The 18,820-nt window shown below is 43.3% G+C and overlaps 1 pseudogene; it reads left to right on the top strand.

Annotated features, from left to right (window-relative positions):
- The first annotated feature begins 4,555 nt into the window (after positions 1–4,555).
- On the top strand, positions 4,556–18,564 carry LOC143529461 (putative indole-3-pyruvate monooxygenase YUCCA4 pseudogene; annotated as a pseudogene).
- Positions 18,565–18,820: the final 256 nt, after the last annotated feature.

Genomic DNA, 18,820 nt, shown 5'->3' with positions numbered 1-18,820 from the left:
TTTCCGGGAGATGAAAAATACTACCATTTTTCATATGGTATCTATTAAACATAAAATGATTCGTTACAAGAAAGTATTAGTTTCCTTATGCTTTAAATGACCTCAAAATTTAAGGTTGTCAAGTCACATGTTAGTTCTAAAAGCCAATGTTGAAGTAATGTTGCTTAAAATATTAATTAGAAAATTGGTCTATACCAATGTTGTAAAAGTAGGTCTACAAGACCGAGTACTCTCCGAGTACTCGCTACAAGGTATGGTGCCGAGAGGAGTTTCTTTAACTCCGCCTAGTTACTAAAAATTGGTCAAAGGTGGTCAACGATAGCCTGAATCATATTTAGTTGGTTAACTTGGGTCTATTTTGACTTAAAAAATACAACATAATTCGTATTTTTATAATATTAAAGAACGAATATCATTATTTTTAATTAATGATTAACATTTTTTAGAATAATTTAGTGTTTAAAAATGTATTTCTCTTATTTATATTGATATTCATTTATTTTGATATAAATATTAGTAAACTTTATGATATTTGAAATATATATATTACTCTCCGAGTACTCCCTCCAAGGGGGTCGGCCGCCTAGGGACCGCCTAGCGACTTTTGCAACATTGGTCTATGCAATGAAACTAAACTACATATGAAAATACAATATGATAACCGTGCTATAGAAGCCGACATCATATTCAGAAGTAATATTGGAACTCATTTTTTTATTATTAAAAAAATCATACACCTTTAGATAAAATAACTAATTTCAAAGAATTAAATCTTCACATTATTTTGTTTTGCAATGAGGATTAATAAAAAGGTCAATCATTACAGATAGTTGGTTTGTTTTTTAAATAATTTATTTTAGCTTATGACCATTTATGTGTTGCATTATCTAAAGTTAAAAGCGGAAACAATGTGAAACTACTAAGTTTGGATATAGAAAGTAAAGTTACAAATAAAACTACAAATATTGTGTATAAAGAAATATTTTGAGAAATATGAATTTCGTAACAACTTTTTATTTCTATATTATGTATTATTCTACCATACAATATATCTTTATATTTGTTGAACATATTTTTTTGTATTTTATATTGTGTTATTATTTAAATAAATTTATTTATTCTATCCCGTGTGCTACACGGGTAGGTAACCTAGTATAGTAATAATATAATTATTTTTGAACGACCAACGAATCCTCTAAATGGACTATAGGCTAAATTTATCGCATCAGGATTCACGCGTCTTTCGATCCGGTTAGCCAATAACATACTAGTTGTATTTTATTTGCATTTATAAATTAAAAGAATCTCTAATACCGCAGTTGATTCATTATATAATTGAATTTATTTATTGAAATTAGTTTAAATCAACTCATGACGAAAGGCGGCAGTTAACCGAGTTAACTGAATCATTATTTTTAATAACCGAGTTAAATACTTAAATGAACTCGTTCATAGCCAACTATACCATAATTAAAATCTACTAAACATCGGCTATGGGTTCACTCTTAGCCAATAAACGAACTTAACCATGCCCAACCCTAAGTTAAACATAGCCGATGGTAAGTTAGAATTAGTTAATTTGTGTAATATTCGTCGATTCTTGTATGCGCGATCATGCACCGATCAGTTTATACAATATTAGTTTGTTTTGTATTTAAAGTTGAGACTCAAAGTCGCCTTTTAAACCAGTGTAGAAAAGATTTGAAATAAAGAACCTTTAACCGCCCAAAGGCTATTGTAGAACTCATACCTATTTAAAGATCAAAAACATTAATAATTAAAAAAACGGTACATGGGAGGAAAACAAGAAACGGTGACTGTCCTGAAAATGATATGTAACATGAAAGAAAACTCATGTATATTTCTTTGGAAATATGGGAAACTTAATTTGTTCTCAAAATGGAGATCATGTCTTGAAGCGGTTAGGTTCAAGTTGGGTGTGACACCACTTCTATAACTTACAAGTGTCACTTGGAGCCAACCATGATAAGGGTTGGGTTATTATACTAGCAAAAAGGCGAAGAATATTTACATCTTTCATATAATCTTTGTAATATTGTGAGGGCTCCACTAGTATTATACTAGTAATTTGTACATCATTTGTTGGTGACTTGTTCGGGGAACACTAGTTTGATATAGTGTAAGTTTGTATTTGAGAGTTAGAAATACTATATTAACATAATGAATGGTTGAATAGTCTAAAGTAGTGAGTTGAAGAAGGTGATAACTATGTTGGCTTGGTGAAACATTGTATCACTAATTCCTACCATAATCAAGTAAAATTTAACTATTCCTACTATGATGGAATGATAAGATGGTTAGTGTGTATAATGGAAGATCAATGGTTTAATTCCTACATTTAGTTGTTAAATTCAAGTAAAACTTAAGAAAACATATTCTACCCCCCCCCCCCCCCTTTCCCTTTCTCCTTTCTAGTTTTCTACAAAAAAGGTCCTACCCGACTCATACTGAAAGTCGGGATATCCCAATCTTCCAGCTCTCAATCTGTTCAGAAGATTCATCCCTCATTCAATCCCTGCTTTCATCTACCCCTATGTTTCTGCTTTCTTCGTCTATGCCTATGCCTCCATGGATGGATCTAATTTCCAGTCCTTTTTTGGAATCGTTGATACATATGTTATATTACGATGGCTTCGGTTGAGAGAGGTTGGTCGTAGATCATAGTTCTGTAGCGAAGCTAGGCTGTTGAGTTTGAGCTATGATTTCTTACCTGAGCTAGTCTTTCAGATTAGGCAGGAACATGGGGGACAGTTCCTCACTACCGAAATTCCCTTACAGTTCTAGAAGGGTGTCGGGGTGATCCAAAACATATTTTTTGAGGTCATGGTAGGGTTGTATCAGGAATTGTCACCTCTATATATAGTCAACGTAATGAAATAAGTCTAAGGTAATTTTGACAATGTAAATGAGTATTTACGAAAAGAGTAGATTTTAAAAATATTTTAAGGAAGCAAGTCGAATACAATCTCAAACCCTCAAACTTAGTAGGCAATGAATCAAGTCACCATTTGAGGTCTTCAAAGAAAGAACCTCCACAAACTACAATGTCATCAATCCCACCACGCAATCATTTGTCAAAGACCAACATCGCCTCCATCATGTGTACGAGGTTGGCACGTCCTCAAGCCAAAAAAGAAAAGTTTGGCAATATATATACATGAGCGAAGCAAGAGTAGCTCACTCTGTGGGTCACCTAGTTTTGGAAGAAGATACTTCAAATCAATAGCGTTAACAACTCTTTTCTTTGCCAGCACACTAATAAACCTTGGTCTACGCTAGTAGCCCCCAAGAAGCTTCACCCCCAATGATGCCCTCCCGATGTCAATAAGGGAATAAACTGTCACGAGATTTCCACAATAAGAAAAAGGCTAAATTGCTCAGTTTTCTTTATATTAAGTTCAAGCCTCAAATTTGAACTCGCTACCTTAATGATGTCCAACACTCTAGCCGCCTCCTCTGAATCTCCCATGAAAGTCCCACCATCACGATACCAAGCATGAAGAAGAAGTTTGCAATTGTCTCTAATCTATTGCTCAATAAGAGATTTGAAAAAAAAGGGCTAAAAGAAGTGGTCTCAAAAGGTCTCCTTGCTAACCCCCGGTATATACATATATTCTTTGACAGTATTATGCATAAATCAAACTCTTTTTAAAACAAAATTAAAATTGATGTATTTTCGTATACGAAACACAACAATCGCTTGGTAAATTTAAAAAATAAAAAATTATAAGTTTTCTAATTTCGTGTGTCTAACTCGCTGTAAGAGCTTTAAACTTTTCCTTCACTTTAGACCCTCAAAAATGGTTAGGCCGCGTTGAACACACAAGTTTAAGTGTTTAAACCCCATTTGAAATACAGCCATGAATCCTGGTGTGATGACAAACTGCATGTAGACCTCATGTAAATTCAACTCAACTTACACATAGTAAAACACACCATCACAAACAGATACATAAATGTATTTATAGCTCCAAACCCCCCCCCCCCCCCTCCCCCTCTCCTAACAAATCTCTTCCATTTGCAACAAAAACCCTAAGAAGACAGAACCTTGAGAAATAGAAACAACTCCTTTCCTTATCTTTCACTCAATTCTAATGTATGTGTCTGTCATAAAATCTCCTGTCTTGAAGGGGTCAGAACTCAGAAAACCAAGTTCTCTGATTCATCACATTTGTGAACTCCAAGTGTTACATCAAGGGGTGTACATTTATTAACACATGACACATGCATCCCTATTTAACCAAAGAATATTCATTAGCTAGCTAGTATCTTGCACAAAGAATCTTCCTTTCAAGTTTCATCATTTCAAGAATCTTGATGGGTTCAACTGGAGAAGATGAAGTTTTTACTAAAGTTGTAGGACCAATCATTGTTGGAGGTGGACCATCCGGTCTAGCAGTGGCTGCATGCCTCAAAACAAAATGGCATCCCATCTCTTGTTCTTGAGAGAAATGATTGCATTGCATCTTTATGGCAACACAAAACCTATGACTGTGTTAAACTCCATATCCCCAAGCATTTATGTGAGCTTCCAATGTTAGGATACCCTAAGTGTTACCCTAAATACCCTACAAGAAACCAGTTTATTTCATATGTTATATCTTATGCTGAGCACTTTAATATCAAGCCGGTTTTTAACCAGACAGTGGAGAGTGCTGAGTTTGAGTTTGAGCAAGGGGTTTGGAGGGTGAAAACGCAAGACGGTCGCTATGAATCGAGGTGGTTGGTGGTGGCTACCGGCGAGAATGCTGAGCCAGTGGTGCCCAAGATTCCAGGGATTGAAATGTTAGGGGCTGCTTGTGCATGCAAGTGAGTATAAGAATGGAGATGAGTTTAGAAATAAGAGGGTTGTGGTTATTGGGTGTGGGAATTCTGGTATGGAGATTTGCTTTGATCTTTGCAATCATGATTCAATTCCTTTTATGGTGGTTCGAAATTCTGTAAGTTGTTATTTATTATTATGTGTTTGGTTATGATTATTGTTTTAAGGGTGGTGACTAGTATAAAGAACAAGTTTGAGTATTTGATATTTACACTCCTATACTGTTTGTAACGCTACAACATATTCTACCAACATGCAGGTCTAGTCAGCACGTCAAATTATATTTTTACTCGAACATGTTTTTACCCTAAACACGATCGTGTCCATTTTTTTCGCATACAATCAACATATCTATTTAAATACTAATTGTGTGAGAAGAAAAAAAAATTAATTCCGGATGTAACCAAGGGTCTAAATACTCACATGCGCATGCCACCTTATCACGAATGGTATAAGGATGGCTGGGATGCGAATAGTCTCATAAACCTGTCATCTATTTTCTCATCTAGCTATGCATTTAACGGTATAAACGTCTAAATAGTTTGTTGTATATATATATATCCAATATATATGAAGAGGTATGCACCCGCCTTAACATCGAGCGGGGCGGGTCAACCCACAAGATATAGACAAGAGGCTTGAAATCAAGATGTCATGAAGGCACAAAGCCAAAACCTATGCGCATGGCGCATGGCGCATATCACATATGCTCACGCATATCACATATGCTCACGCATCACATATGCTCACGCGTATCACATGCTCACGCACCACATATGCTCACGCATATCACATCTGCGCGTGGCGCATCTGCGCGTGGCGCACATCACATATGCTCACGCATCATATATGCTCACGCATATCACATCTGTGCGTGGCGGATCTGCGCGTGGCGCATATCACATATGCTCACGCATATTACATATGCTTGCGCATGAAACATCTGCGCATGAAACATCTGCGCGTGAGAATAAAGAGAAGACCTCGCGCATCCTCAGGATAGGCGCATATCACGCATGCACATAATCAACCTCGTCCTTATCCAAATCAGGATAAGGACAACCCTGATTGTGCTCATCTGACAACCTTCCAGAAGGTATCCTTTAAGGAATAAAGAATATGCTGATGTTGACAGCTGCCAATGAAAGGTGGACAACTCAGCAAAAACCCATGTGCTACCACGTGATTGCACATGGGTCAGGTGAAATACCTTGGTCAGAGAATAATCAATGAAAAAGCACCAGGTGTCCTAAGGACACGTGGCGCGAAGCAATAGGAGGAGGCCAAAAAGGCCCTAATGGGATCTGAGCCCAATCATTGGAAACCCTAACACTATAAATACCACACCACCTCCACAAGGGGAGGTAAGCAAGAAAATACATTCTAAATCCTTACTCACTCTCAGATTATTATTATCTTCTCCTACAATCTCTTATTCTCACACCGGAGGGTTACCCCAAAGAGGACCCCTCTGTCCCTTTCTGAGGGGTAAGTTCACGGTGCTGCTCGTTTTGTAGGTGGAATAATTCATACTCCGGAGAACCATCGGTGATATAGCATACTCATACCCGAGGAAAGTTGATTGTCTACCAGTGAGCCGATCCACGTTTCTTCATTGGCGCCATCACCTGTTACAACGGCAACAAAACCACTATCTCATCAGTTCTCTCTGAAAATCTTCACTATGGTTTCCGGTGTTCGAAACAGCGATCAAGTTCGAGAGGATAATGAGCTTGAGGATGTTAATGAGGGACAGCAGTTTCTGAGGGCGCCGCGTGATACTGCGCGCACCACCAGTAACCATCCCTTCATCACAACACCTCATAGCCAGACTGAAACTCCTCCAGACGATCTCACGTTCCAGAATCTGACTGGCGCAAAACAAAAAGGACCAATGGGTCCGGAAGTTGAAACCAATGACCCTATAGAATGGCTCATAAACGAACAACGGCGTTTAATGGACAAATACAATGAGCTGGTCAAACACAAAAAGTTAGCCGACTTAACACAAAGGCTAGCATTTGATAAGCAAACCATTCAGGGAACAACAAAAAGGGCGCGCGCGTCGGAAGATGGTCACTCTGTTCACACCGAACATGCTGATTTTAGTGATGAAGAAGTGCACATCATGAGGAAGACGCGAGATACTCATGCAGGAGGCTCCCAGCTCCGCGCGCACATGAACATAGCGCCTGGAGCCAAAGCCGATATGGATCTGTACACACCGTACAACCCACCAGCGAGAGGGCAAGTGGACGTAACCACACCATATAGGCCAGCCATCTTGGTGAAGCATTCAAAATTCACTGAGCGCATCGCGAAGGCTCCCATTCAACACAAAACCAAGATGCCAAGTGGTTTGGGCAAGTACGATGGCACAACAGATCCAGACGATTTCTTACAAGGTTTTTACAACACTGGAAACCTAGAAAGCTGGACGATGCCAACATGGTGTCACATGTTTGCTCGCTGCCTCACGGGCGCAGCGCGTGTCTGGTTCGAAAGCTTGCCGACTGGACAAATCGATGGGTTCGAAGAGCTATTGGAGAAGTTCCAGGCTCACTTCGTACAGCAGCGCAGACACACGCGCGACCCCGATGACATCATGCACTGCGTGCGCAGGAATGATGAAACAATTGAAGACTACATAACTCGTTTCAATCAGGAATCTCTTGCAATTGGAGGTATCACTGAACAACTCTTGCGCGTGGCCTTTATACAAGGTGCGCGCAGTGATCAACTCCGCAGAGCTCTCGTGAGCAGAGATGGCATGCCAACCACTTGGGCTAAGCTAATGGAAGCATCGCGAGTCTTCGCGCGAAATGAAAAACAAATTGCCCAGGATAGAGCAAGAGACAGAGGGCATCAAACAGAAGCACCACGCAACAATGAAAGAAGGGGCAAACAAAACTCCGTATGGTCCAGGTTGCAACAAACCAGTTTTTCTCCCGCAGAAAAGCAGACGCAACCAAGTTCACCCCAGCCCCAAAAAGACATTCGTAATCGCGGAGAAAGTGACAAGAGGGAAGGCGGCAGAGAGCCTAACAGACCTCTACCAAGAATATGGACTCCCCTCACTAAAACGCCTTCACAAGTGTTAAGCACAGAGAATGTCCAGTTTAAAAGCCCCAAGCCATTACTCCATAAGGGACCACCAAACAGTGGCAAGTATTGTGAGTTTCACAAGTCCACAGGGCACAACACCGATGCATGCCACCATTTGAAGGATGCGATTGAAAGAGATGTGAAATCAGGCAAGTTGGCTCACCTGGTGAAAAACCCAAGACCAGAGAATGAACAACCAGATGGAGCCTCAGCCAGTAAAAAATTCAAAAGAATCTGTGTAGCCGAGGGAGGAAGGCAAGGGCAAAGATCGAGAAAAAAAGCGCGCAAGTCCAAGGAGATTGGCGCGAGCAACAAGTAATCTTCCCAGGAATCAGAGGAGGCCCGTCTATCAGCAGTCCTCTAGTCATCACTACACACATTGCTCATTATGAGGTGTCAAAAGTCCTGGTGGACACCGGCAGTGAATCAGACATCATGTATGAGCAATGTTTCAGGAAGTTGGATCCAGCAGACCAAGCAAGGCTCGAAATTGTGAATGCACCAATCTCGGGTGTCTCAAATGAAATTATTCACCCCCTAGGTCAGATACAATTCGAACTAACTATGGGGGATGAGAAACACAAGCGAGCTGAAATTGTCAACTTCTTGGTCTTGCCCACCACTTCATGCCATAATATGATCTTGGGTAGAGGAACGATTGCCCAATTCAACGCCATACCGTCACCAGCGCACGGCGCGTTAGGGTTCCCAACACCAACAGGTGTAACATTTGTATACCGAGATCATTTGTGCGCAGTGACAAGTATACCGCGGGAAGGGAGAATGAGACTTCCAATGGCAAACAACGCGCCGGAGGAATGGATTCTCAACCCAAAATTCCCAGAGCAAACAATCACAATTGGAGCTACGATATCAGACGACACAAGGTTGAGAATGAAAAGATTGCTCACAACGTATATGTCGGTCTTCGCGTGGCAACATTCTGATATGACTGGGGTTCCGCGAGACCTGGCGCAACATTCTCTCAACACGTTCAAGTCTGTAGAGCCAATTGCTCAAAAGAAGAGAGTCATGGGGGATGAGAAGGCAAAGGCCATGAATGAGCAAGTAGAAGATCTACTGCGTGCAAATATCATCCGCCCAATACGATACCAAACATGGGTAGCCAATCCTGTAATGGTAAAGAAGAGCAACGGTTCATGGAGGATGTGTATTGATTTCAAGGACCTCAACAAAGCATGTCCAAAAGATTGTTACCCCCTCCCAAACATTGACGCGAAGGTGGACTCTGTGGCGCCATTTAAGCTCAAATGTTTCCTGGATGCCTATAAGGGCTATCACCAAATTCAAATGGCACCACAAGATGAGGACAAGACTGCCTTCAGAACTGACAAGGGTGTTTTCTGTTACACAAAAATGCCCTTTGGTTTGAAGAATGCAGGAGCCACTTACCAAAGACTCATGGATGCGGTTTTCAACGAGCAAATTGGAAGAAACTTAGAAGTCTACGTGGATGATTTGGTGATTAAAAGCAGTGAGGAAAAACAAATGCTCAAAGACATCGAAGAAACCCTTTGGCGCCTAAAGGAAGTAAACATGAAGCTCAACCCGAGCAAATGCACATTCGGCGTAGAAGAAGGGAAATTTCTAGGTGTAATGGTCACCAAGGATGGTTTCAAGGTGAACCCAGAGAAGGTGGAGGCTATCCTTGACATGCCCTCACCATCCACCATGAAGGAGGTTCAAAAGTTGAATGGTAGATTGGTATCAATCAACAGGTTCCTAGCAAACCATGCAAGCAAATCTACCCCATTCGTTAACACATTGAGAAATTGTCTAAAGAAAAGCCAATTCAAGTGGACGCCTGAGGCCGAGCAAGCTTTCAATGAGATAAAAGAATGTCTGATAAATCTGCCTGCGCTCACAGCTCCACTACCTGGCGAAACTCTAACGTTGTACCTGTCAGCAGGAGAGCGCGCCATTGGCGCAGTGTTGTTGGTGGATCGCAAGGGAATCCTAACACCAATCTATTATGTAAGTCGGGTGCTGACAGATCCTTAGACGCGCTACTCCATCATGGAAAAGTTAGTTTTATCACTAACGCATGCGTCACGCAAGCTTCACAGATATTTCAATGGTCATCCTATTGAAGTCCTGACTGGTTACAACATCCAGCAAGTTTTGCGGCGTCCCGCGCTCTCAGGAAGGCTGACAAAATGGGCGCTGAAATTAGGAGAGCACACGATCGCCTATAAGCCTCGTCCAGCAATCAAGGGACAAGTCTTAGCTGATTTCATCGCAGAAATCCCCGAAGGAAAAATTGAAGAGGCTCAGCGCGAAGTAGACCCTCCGCAGGCCAATAATGAAGAAAATGTTTGGAGATTATTCACTGATGGAGCTTCAAACAACGAGGGGTCCGGCGCAGGCCTCAAACTGGTGGATCCGGAAAATCATGAGTATACTTACGCAATCAGGTTGGATTTCAAGAGCACCAACAATGAAGCTGAGTATGAAGCCCTACTGGCTGGTCTGCGCATCGCGCACAAGTTCGGAGTTAAAAAGCTAGAGTCTCATGTCGATTCATACTTGGTAGCAGCACAGGTCAATGGCCTTTATGATGCCAAGGAGAACACTATGCCTCTGTATTTAGAGCATGCGAAGAAACTCACCGAGCAATTTGACTTCTTCAGAATCATACATATTCCGCGCAGTGAAAACAAGTCTGCCGACGCGCTGAGTAAGATGGCATCAACCAGCTTCGATCACTTTGGCAAAGATGTCAAGGTGGAAGTAATGAGCAACCCGTCGGTGGGAGCGAAGTCTGTCCTTGTAATTCATACAACACCTTCATCATGGATAACTCCATTAATGGAATTCTTGAAGGAGGGAAAGATACCGGACGATCGCGCACAGGCGAGGAAGATAAGACACAAGTCGCAGAACTACGAACTGCTTGATGGTACGTTATATCGACGCTCTTATCTTGGACCGCTCATGAAATGCCTAGATGCTGAGGAAGCAAGCTATGTGATCAGAGAGATACACGAAGGAATCTGTGGAATACATGTTGGCCCGCGCATGGTGGTTGCCAAGGCAATGAACGCAGGTTACTATTGGCCAGGCATGTACTTGGACGCGTTAAAAGAGATCCAAAAATGCAAAGCGTGTCAGAGCTATGCGCCAAACACCATGCGGCCAACGAACAACTTGATTCCAGTGACCTCCGCATGGCCTTTCCACAAATGGGCAATCGATATTGTGGGTCCCTTACCACAAGCGCAAGGGCGAGTAAAGTTTTTGGTAGTGGCAGTAGACTATTTCACAAAATGGGTTGAAGCCAAGCCACTAGCAAAAATCACGGCCGAGGCAATGAAGCAATTTATCTGGAGCCACATCATATGCCGTTTTGGCCTGCCAATGGAAATTGTGAGCGACAATGGCAAACAATTCACTGACAGGAAGATATCCAGTTGGCTCAAAGAATTGCGCATCAACCAAGTCTTCACTTCAGTATACCACCCTCAAGGGAATGGCCAAGTGGAGCGCGCGAACCAAAGCTTGCTGAATGGGCTGAAGAAAAGGTTGGAGGGAGAATCCCATTCATGGGTCGAGGAGCTACCTAATGTCCTGTGGGCGCACCAAAACCAGCAATGGCGAATCCCCATTCAGCCTAACCTATGGAACGGAGGCTATGATTCCAACAGAAATTGGATGCCCATCCCATAGAGTGCTCATGATGAGTAAGATGGATAACGAGCGCGAAAGGAGGTTGGATCTCAACTTACTTGAAGGGCGCAGAGAGGCGGCTATCATCAGTGAAGCCAAATACAAGAAAAAACTAGAAAAATATTACAATCAGCGCGTGAAAGAATGCCACTTCAAGAAGAACGATTTTGTCCTTCGAAACAATGAAGCTAGCCGCGCGATACCCCCGGGAAAGATGTCTCCCAACTGGGAGGGACCTTATCAAGTCTCGGAAGAATTGGGAAAAGGCGCATACGCTTTAAAAGATTTGAATGGAAAGAAGATCCCGCGCACATGGAACGCAGCGCAGCTTAGAAAATGTTTCATGTAAAAATTGTCAAGTTTGTAATCAAGGCTTTTTAGGCCATTATGAATAATGATACGCGCTGTCTTTTCTTAATATGTGTTCTATTACCTTTTGCATACATGTTTCACACTTCCCTTTATTAATTTTGAGCAATATGACAACATTGTATTGACATCAAAACTAAAAATAAAACGAAGTAAAACATACATGCGCGAGCTTCAAGCTCAAACGCGTTAACGAGTTTTAACTCTAAAACGTCAGGGCCTTAGCCCAATAATATGAGCCTTAGCTCAGGGCCTTAGCCCAATAATACGAGCCTTAGCTCAAATTACTCACAACATCCATCCTACATGCTGCGCAGCTAGACCATAAAAATACCTAAGCACAGCTAAGGCAAAGCACATGCCAAAACAAAGTTGTTAAGGTCTCAGGTCGAGGTCGCGCATGAGATTGTAATGGATATCAGAGTAACACATACTGACACGTAAAGGCTAAAAAACTCATTCATAATTCCCTATAATAAATGCGCGATAACGTCGCGCAAAAGAGGAATAATGAAACGCCAAGGCACGTGTCAGCATATTCAGAATATTGCAAAATAACTTGAAATACGACAAGGATTAAGTAAAATAATTTCCTTACAACCTTGTTCAAATTTCAACGTGCAAGCATATCTTATATTCAACAAGCAAACACATGCAATATAAAGAGATGAATTGGGAATGCGCAAGATGCGAATAAGGGGAAAACAAAATTTCATTCCAAAACACAGAAGTTTACAAATTTATAAAATGATGAGATAAAAACTACAAACAAAAAAAAAAAAAAAAAAAACATGAAGGGCTTCTCAGGTCTCTATATCAACATCAGCCTCTTCACCGTCCTCATCATTACCCCCTCCCTCAGCATCTGGCGCAGCCCGCTCCTCGTCATCTCCAAACTTACCATAATCAAGCTGTTCGTCTTGAATGGAGTCGTCTTCTATCACGATAGTGTCAGGAGTAGGTCCTTTGGCCACGCCAGAGCCGCTAGCAGAGGCAGCATTGCCCGCGCCATCATCGCTGCCACCAGTCCCTTCACACTCGTCAAGTAATTTCTTTAGCGCGCCGAGATCGGGCTGGTCAGCAAGCGCGACTATCTGCAAGTCACAAGGAAAAGTATGAGTACAAAAGACTAGGAAAATAAGTCAAGGTAAACTCATTAAGGTTAAAATACCTGCTCAAGGATGGGAATGGGAGTATTCAAATACTTCTCCCCCACCTCGGCCATGTCAGCGCAGACAACGTCGAGCTGATAAGGGTAGTCGGATGGGTTCTTCTTCAGCATGCTATATTCACAACCATCCTTAAACCCTTCAGCTCGACCCACCAAGCGCGACGCAGCGTTGCAATCCATCACAAGGGTCTGAAAATCGTCCGAGTATTTCATCGCATAAGCGCAACGAGTCATACCCTGTGAAACTAGCCATTGGCGATCCTGCGCGAGGGAAGAAACAGACGTCTCAAGAGCAGGAATCTGAGAGTTTAACAACTCAACAGTTTCCTTGGTCTGTTTTAGCTCTTCTTTGTCGGACGCTGCTGCCGCCAAGGCCTTATTCCTTTCCGCTCGCGCAGCATCGAGCTCTTCTTGGCCAAACGCTGCTGCCGCCAGGGCTTCATCCTTTTCTGCCCGCGCAGCTTCGAGCTCTTTCTTCAGGCGCGCAACCTCACTCTCTAATAAAGATTTGTCAGTGATAGCCTGCACAAGAGTTTGATCACGCGCCTCTGCCTCTAACTCCAAATCACGCGCTCGCCGCGCGTACCTGGTTGCATCCGCCTCTGCCGCCTGCAGCTTCTCCCGCGCAGCCTGCAGCTCATGCCCGCGCTTCACAAAGGCAGCGTTGGCACTTGCTCGGTTCTCGCTAAGTTCTGCTTGGAGTTTCTCAGCTCTCTCTCGAGCGTCAGAAAGATTCCAAGCAGAAACCTTAGCCTCTTGCTTGGCCTCCACAAGAGCATCACGCACTTTTATATAATCATTGCGAAGCTCTTGGGAGGCAGCAAAGAACGCAGACCCAACAAAAAGATGGTCGTTGAGCAAATCCACGCGGGCGCGGTCCTCCTGAAACCTCCTTTCAGCCGGAGGCACAGAGTGAGCCCAGAAGTCTTCACACACGCCCATGGATTGAAATGAGCTATCCTCAGTAATATTCCATCTCGGGCGGTATATGTGATCGGCTTCCTGCAAACACAAAGCAACGCGAAAGCAACGTTTTAGTCATCTAAACACTAATATGGAAGCCCGCACAGCGGAGCAAAACAAACTTATACCTGCGGAGAGCCAGCAGAAAAGTCAGCGCCAGCCCCATGAGAAGGCTGCGCCACAAAATCTCGTGGCGCTACAGGGCTTGCGCGGCCGCCATCGGAATCTTCAAAATGGACCTCCTCATCATCCTCTGTAACAGGTCTTTTCTCCTGCGACTTGGAAAAATCAAAAACAGTCTCGCGAGGAGGGCTGCGCGCAGGAGGAGGTGAGGGAGGTCTCGACGCCGTTAGATCAGCGCGTAAAATGGTCTCCTGCTCCTTAGTAATCCCAATGAGAGGAGATTCAGTGCTTGTAGGAGCAGGAGCAGGACTAACGGCGCCGGCGCCGGCGCCAGCAGTGCCACCAGCAGCTTGTGTGCCAGCTATAATTCCTATGAAAAAACCAAAGAGAAATGATTCATGACTTGATCTAAAGGAAAAAGTCAGAAAATCAAAGCGCAATATATACCTTGGCGCACCGCCGTCCGCGAGTTGAGCATCGCCATGAAGTCCATTTTCCCCCTCTTCGAGGGTAAAACAGGGGACTTCAAAGCAACCTTCGGCGCAGCCTCGGTACCTTGCTGCGCCTGAGGTTGAGCCACCAAAGTCGCCGGCTCTACAAACATTTGAGCGAGCAAAGATTCATTAATAACTCTATCGGAATCACGCTCATAAAACCACAAAATATAAACAAAGTATACCTGTTGGAGAAGAGGAAACAGTAGGCGCAGCGCTGCTTCCCTTGTCCGCCGCGCGAAGAGATGAGGTGGCGGCACCATACCTCGTGTGGACAGGAGGACTGCCAACACCTCGAGGCAAGGAAGACGAGGAAAACTTGAAGGTAAACCCCTTGGTTTTCTCAAGTCCCTTCGCTTGAGTAGGAGGATCCTGAGCAACAGGGGCATCATTTTTCTTCTGTTTTTTACTGGCCCCTGCGCCAGTTTTGCCTTTAGCTTTGCGCTTGAGTTGTGGCGCCTCAGCTTCTTCCTCTACCTCTTCTTCCGCGAGCTCCAGCTCATAGTTCTCGAGCGCATCTACAATACGTGCAACAGAAATGTTAACCAAATTTGGTATTCTAAAGGCATAAGCATAAGTACAAAGGCTTACCAGGCGCATCGCTGTCAAAGCAAAATCCCAAATCAACAGGGATGAACATATCATCGAAGCGATCGGGGAAAGCAACTTCCCCAGCGCCCAGCGCGACAGAGCCACCCTCCATATGCTCATCATAGGCGGCGTGGACGTATTCCTTGCTGACTGCATAATACAAGACAAATGATATCAGTAAAACGAATTATATTCGCGCAGAAATAATGCAATGAGCTAATAACTCACCTAAGCCATCAACTTGAATGACAGGCTCAGTCGCGCTGTCGGTCCAACTCCTGCTCATACCAACCCCCACCAGCGCCTCCTCGCAAATATTCTTGGCGGGGGATGGTTCAGCAAATTAACTTGTTAACCCACGTGCCTGTGGGGTTCTTAAGAACATTCCCATCCGCGGGGGCAGAAGTGATCGCGCGCATGGTCATGCGGATGGGAATCACACCAGCCTTAATATAAAAAAATTTCTCAGACCAGTCATGAAGGCTTTTGAAGGAAACAGTGCAGCACTTAACCTTCTGACTGCGAGGAATGAATGAGAACCAAGAATCTTGGATTTTTGGCTTGTAAAAATATTGAAAGCGCCGAGGGGTGGGCTCCTCGCGCTGAGCTTTGCACATGAACTCAAAATGAGTCATGCGCACTAGTCCACAAGGATGGACTTGGGATATGTGAATCCCATAAAACTGAAGCAGCGCACCCATAAACCTTGTCATCGGGAGACGAAGGTTACAGTGAGTGAAAAAGTGACAGTATAAGGAGATATAGCCGTTGGGCGGATCTGCCACCGTTTGCCCGGCCGCCGGGAGCAGACAGCCGTACTCAGGGAGAAAACCCTGAGAGGCGATGAGATTGTCGAAATCAGACTGTTTCAGTTTGCAGGGAATCTCATCCCATCTCTTCACTGTTTTGCCCTTCCCCACCTCCTCCGACGAGGCCTCGGCAGCCCGTTTTCCCTTGCCGGTCTTCTTCAAAGTGGACATGACTAATGATTTTACACGGCGTTTGCTGGGGGAGATTGTGGTGTCTGGGTTATCAGACATACAACTGTGAATCAAACATCGGTTACTTCAAGAACGGAAATCTGGAAGCAAAAGACAGGCTCTTAATCGGAATGAAAATGGAAGGAAAGAAAAAGCTCTGAAATAACAATGAAGATGAAGAATAACAACTCAAAAGGCTTGCTTTTATAGTCCCAGGAGAGAGAAAGAAACAGGTACTGATCAGAGTTCACGCGCCCCCACTCGCAGGTGCAGGCCAACACGAGCGCGACACGTGTTCCTGACACTGTGTGAGGAGACATGAAAGGCAACTGTAGCACCTCGAGCACACGAAAAGTCTGACACATGTCTCCATCTCTGACGCATGTCAGCACCAACCAACCACGTACATGGACGATTCATTTCAACCAAAAGGATAGAATTTCGCGCAACGATGAGAAATAAAAAAGAAAAGACAAACCCTATTAAAAGAGCGAACTATTAAGTCTAATATCTATCTTACCTCGCTCGCGCGAGACAAGACACACATTAGACTGGGGGGGCTTGAAGAGGTATGCACCCGCCTTAACATCGAGCGGGGCGGGTCAACCCACAAGATATAGACAAGAGGCTTGAAATCAAGATGTCATGAAGGCACAAAGCCAAAACCTATGCGCATGGCGCATATCACATATGCTCACGCATATCACATATGCTCACGCATCACATATGCTCACGCATCACATGCTCACGCACCACATATGCTCACGCATATCACATCTGCGCGTGGCGCATCTGCGCGTGGCGCACATCACATATGCTCACGCATCACATATGCTCACGCATCACATATGCTCACGCATCATATATGCTCACGCATATCACATCTGCGCGTGGCGCATATCACATATGCTCACGCATATTACATATGCTTGTGCATGAAACATCTGCGCGTGAGAATAAAGAGAAGACCTCGCGCATCCTCAGGATAGGCGCATATCACGCATGCACATAATCAACCTCGTCCTTATCCAAATCAGGATAAGGACAACCCTGATTGTGCTCATCTGACAACCTTCCAGAAGGTATCCTTTAAGGAATAAAGAATATGCTGATGTTGACAGCTGCCAATGAAAGGTGGACAACTCAGCAAAAACCCATGTGCTACCACGTGATTGCACATGGGTCAGGTGAAATACCTTGGTCAGAGAATAATCAATGAAAAAGCACCAGGTGTCCTAAGGACACGTGGCGCGAAGCAATAGGAGGAGGCCAAAAAGGCCCTAATGGGATCTGAGCCCAATCATTGGAAACCCTAACACTATAAATACCACACCACCTCCACAAGGGGAGGTAAGCAAGAAAATACATTCTAAATCCTTACTCACTCTCAGATTATTATTATCTTCTCCTACAATCTCTTATTCTCACACCGGAGGGTTACCCCAAAGAGGACCCCTCTGTCCCTTTCTGAGGGGTAAGTTCACGGTGCTGCTCGTTTTGTAGGTGGAATAATTCATACTCCGGAGAACCATCGGTGATATAGCATACTCATACCCGAGGAAAGTTGATTGTCTACCGGTGAGCCGATCCACGTTTCTTCAATATATGTTATGTATATATAGACCACCACCCATGTTCTAAGCATGACCTCAAAGGCAACTATCTTATTATTGTAGTATATATTATTAATATGTATTTTATAATTGTTGTCATTAGTATTTAGTAATTTGCTGTTTCCTTACACAGCTTTCAGGTTCATGTTCTGCCTAGAGATATGTTTGGATTCTCAACATTTGCACTAGCCATGACACTTCTCAAGTGGCTACCTATTAAGTTGGTGGACAAGGTGATTTTGTCTATAGCCAACTACATAGTTGGAGACACCGAAAAGATTGGTCTTCGACGACCTAAAACTGGCCCCGTTGAGTTGAAACTGACCACCGGAAAAGCCCCGGTTCTTGACGTTGGAACGTTATCTAAAGTCAAAACCAGTAACATCAAGGTAATTATTCAAAGTATATATTCTATCAAATTGTGTATAAAAAAGATTTTATATTATATGCATCTTATTTAATCAATTATATATGTTTGTAGGTAGTTGAACAGGGAGTGAGGGAAATAACAAAAAATGGAGTCATGTTCATGGATGGTCAAGAGCTTGAGTGTGATTGTATAGTGTTAGCAACCGGTTACAAGAGTAACGTGACTTCTTGGCTCAAGGTAAAATGCATGGGATGATATGAAATTTTACTTTCGCTTGACTTCTATTTATTAGCACACTTAAAATAATATACAAAAAATTATTTAATTTTTTAAGTAAATATAGTTGTTTTTATAAATATACTTGTGTACACCGACATAAACACCACCGTCTACACCATAACACCACCACCACAGACCTCCATCACTTCCGGCCTCTATCGCAACCTTCACCGCCAACGCCAGCCTCATTGCCTTCACCACCACTGCCTCCATCACTTCCGGTTAAAATCCT

This window comes from Bidens hawaiensis, unplaced genomic scaffold (genome assembly GCF_021521415.1).
Source record: "Bidens hawaiensis isolate Kalapana, Puna unplaced genomic scaffold, B.hawaiensis_p1.1 tig00008556_1, whole genome shotgun sequence".
NCBI classification, from domain to species: Eukaryota; Viridiplantae; Streptophyta; class Magnoliopsida; order Asterales; family Asteraceae; genus Bidens; species Bidens hawaiensis.
This window is presented reverse-complemented; position numbering and strand designations above follow the sequence as displayed.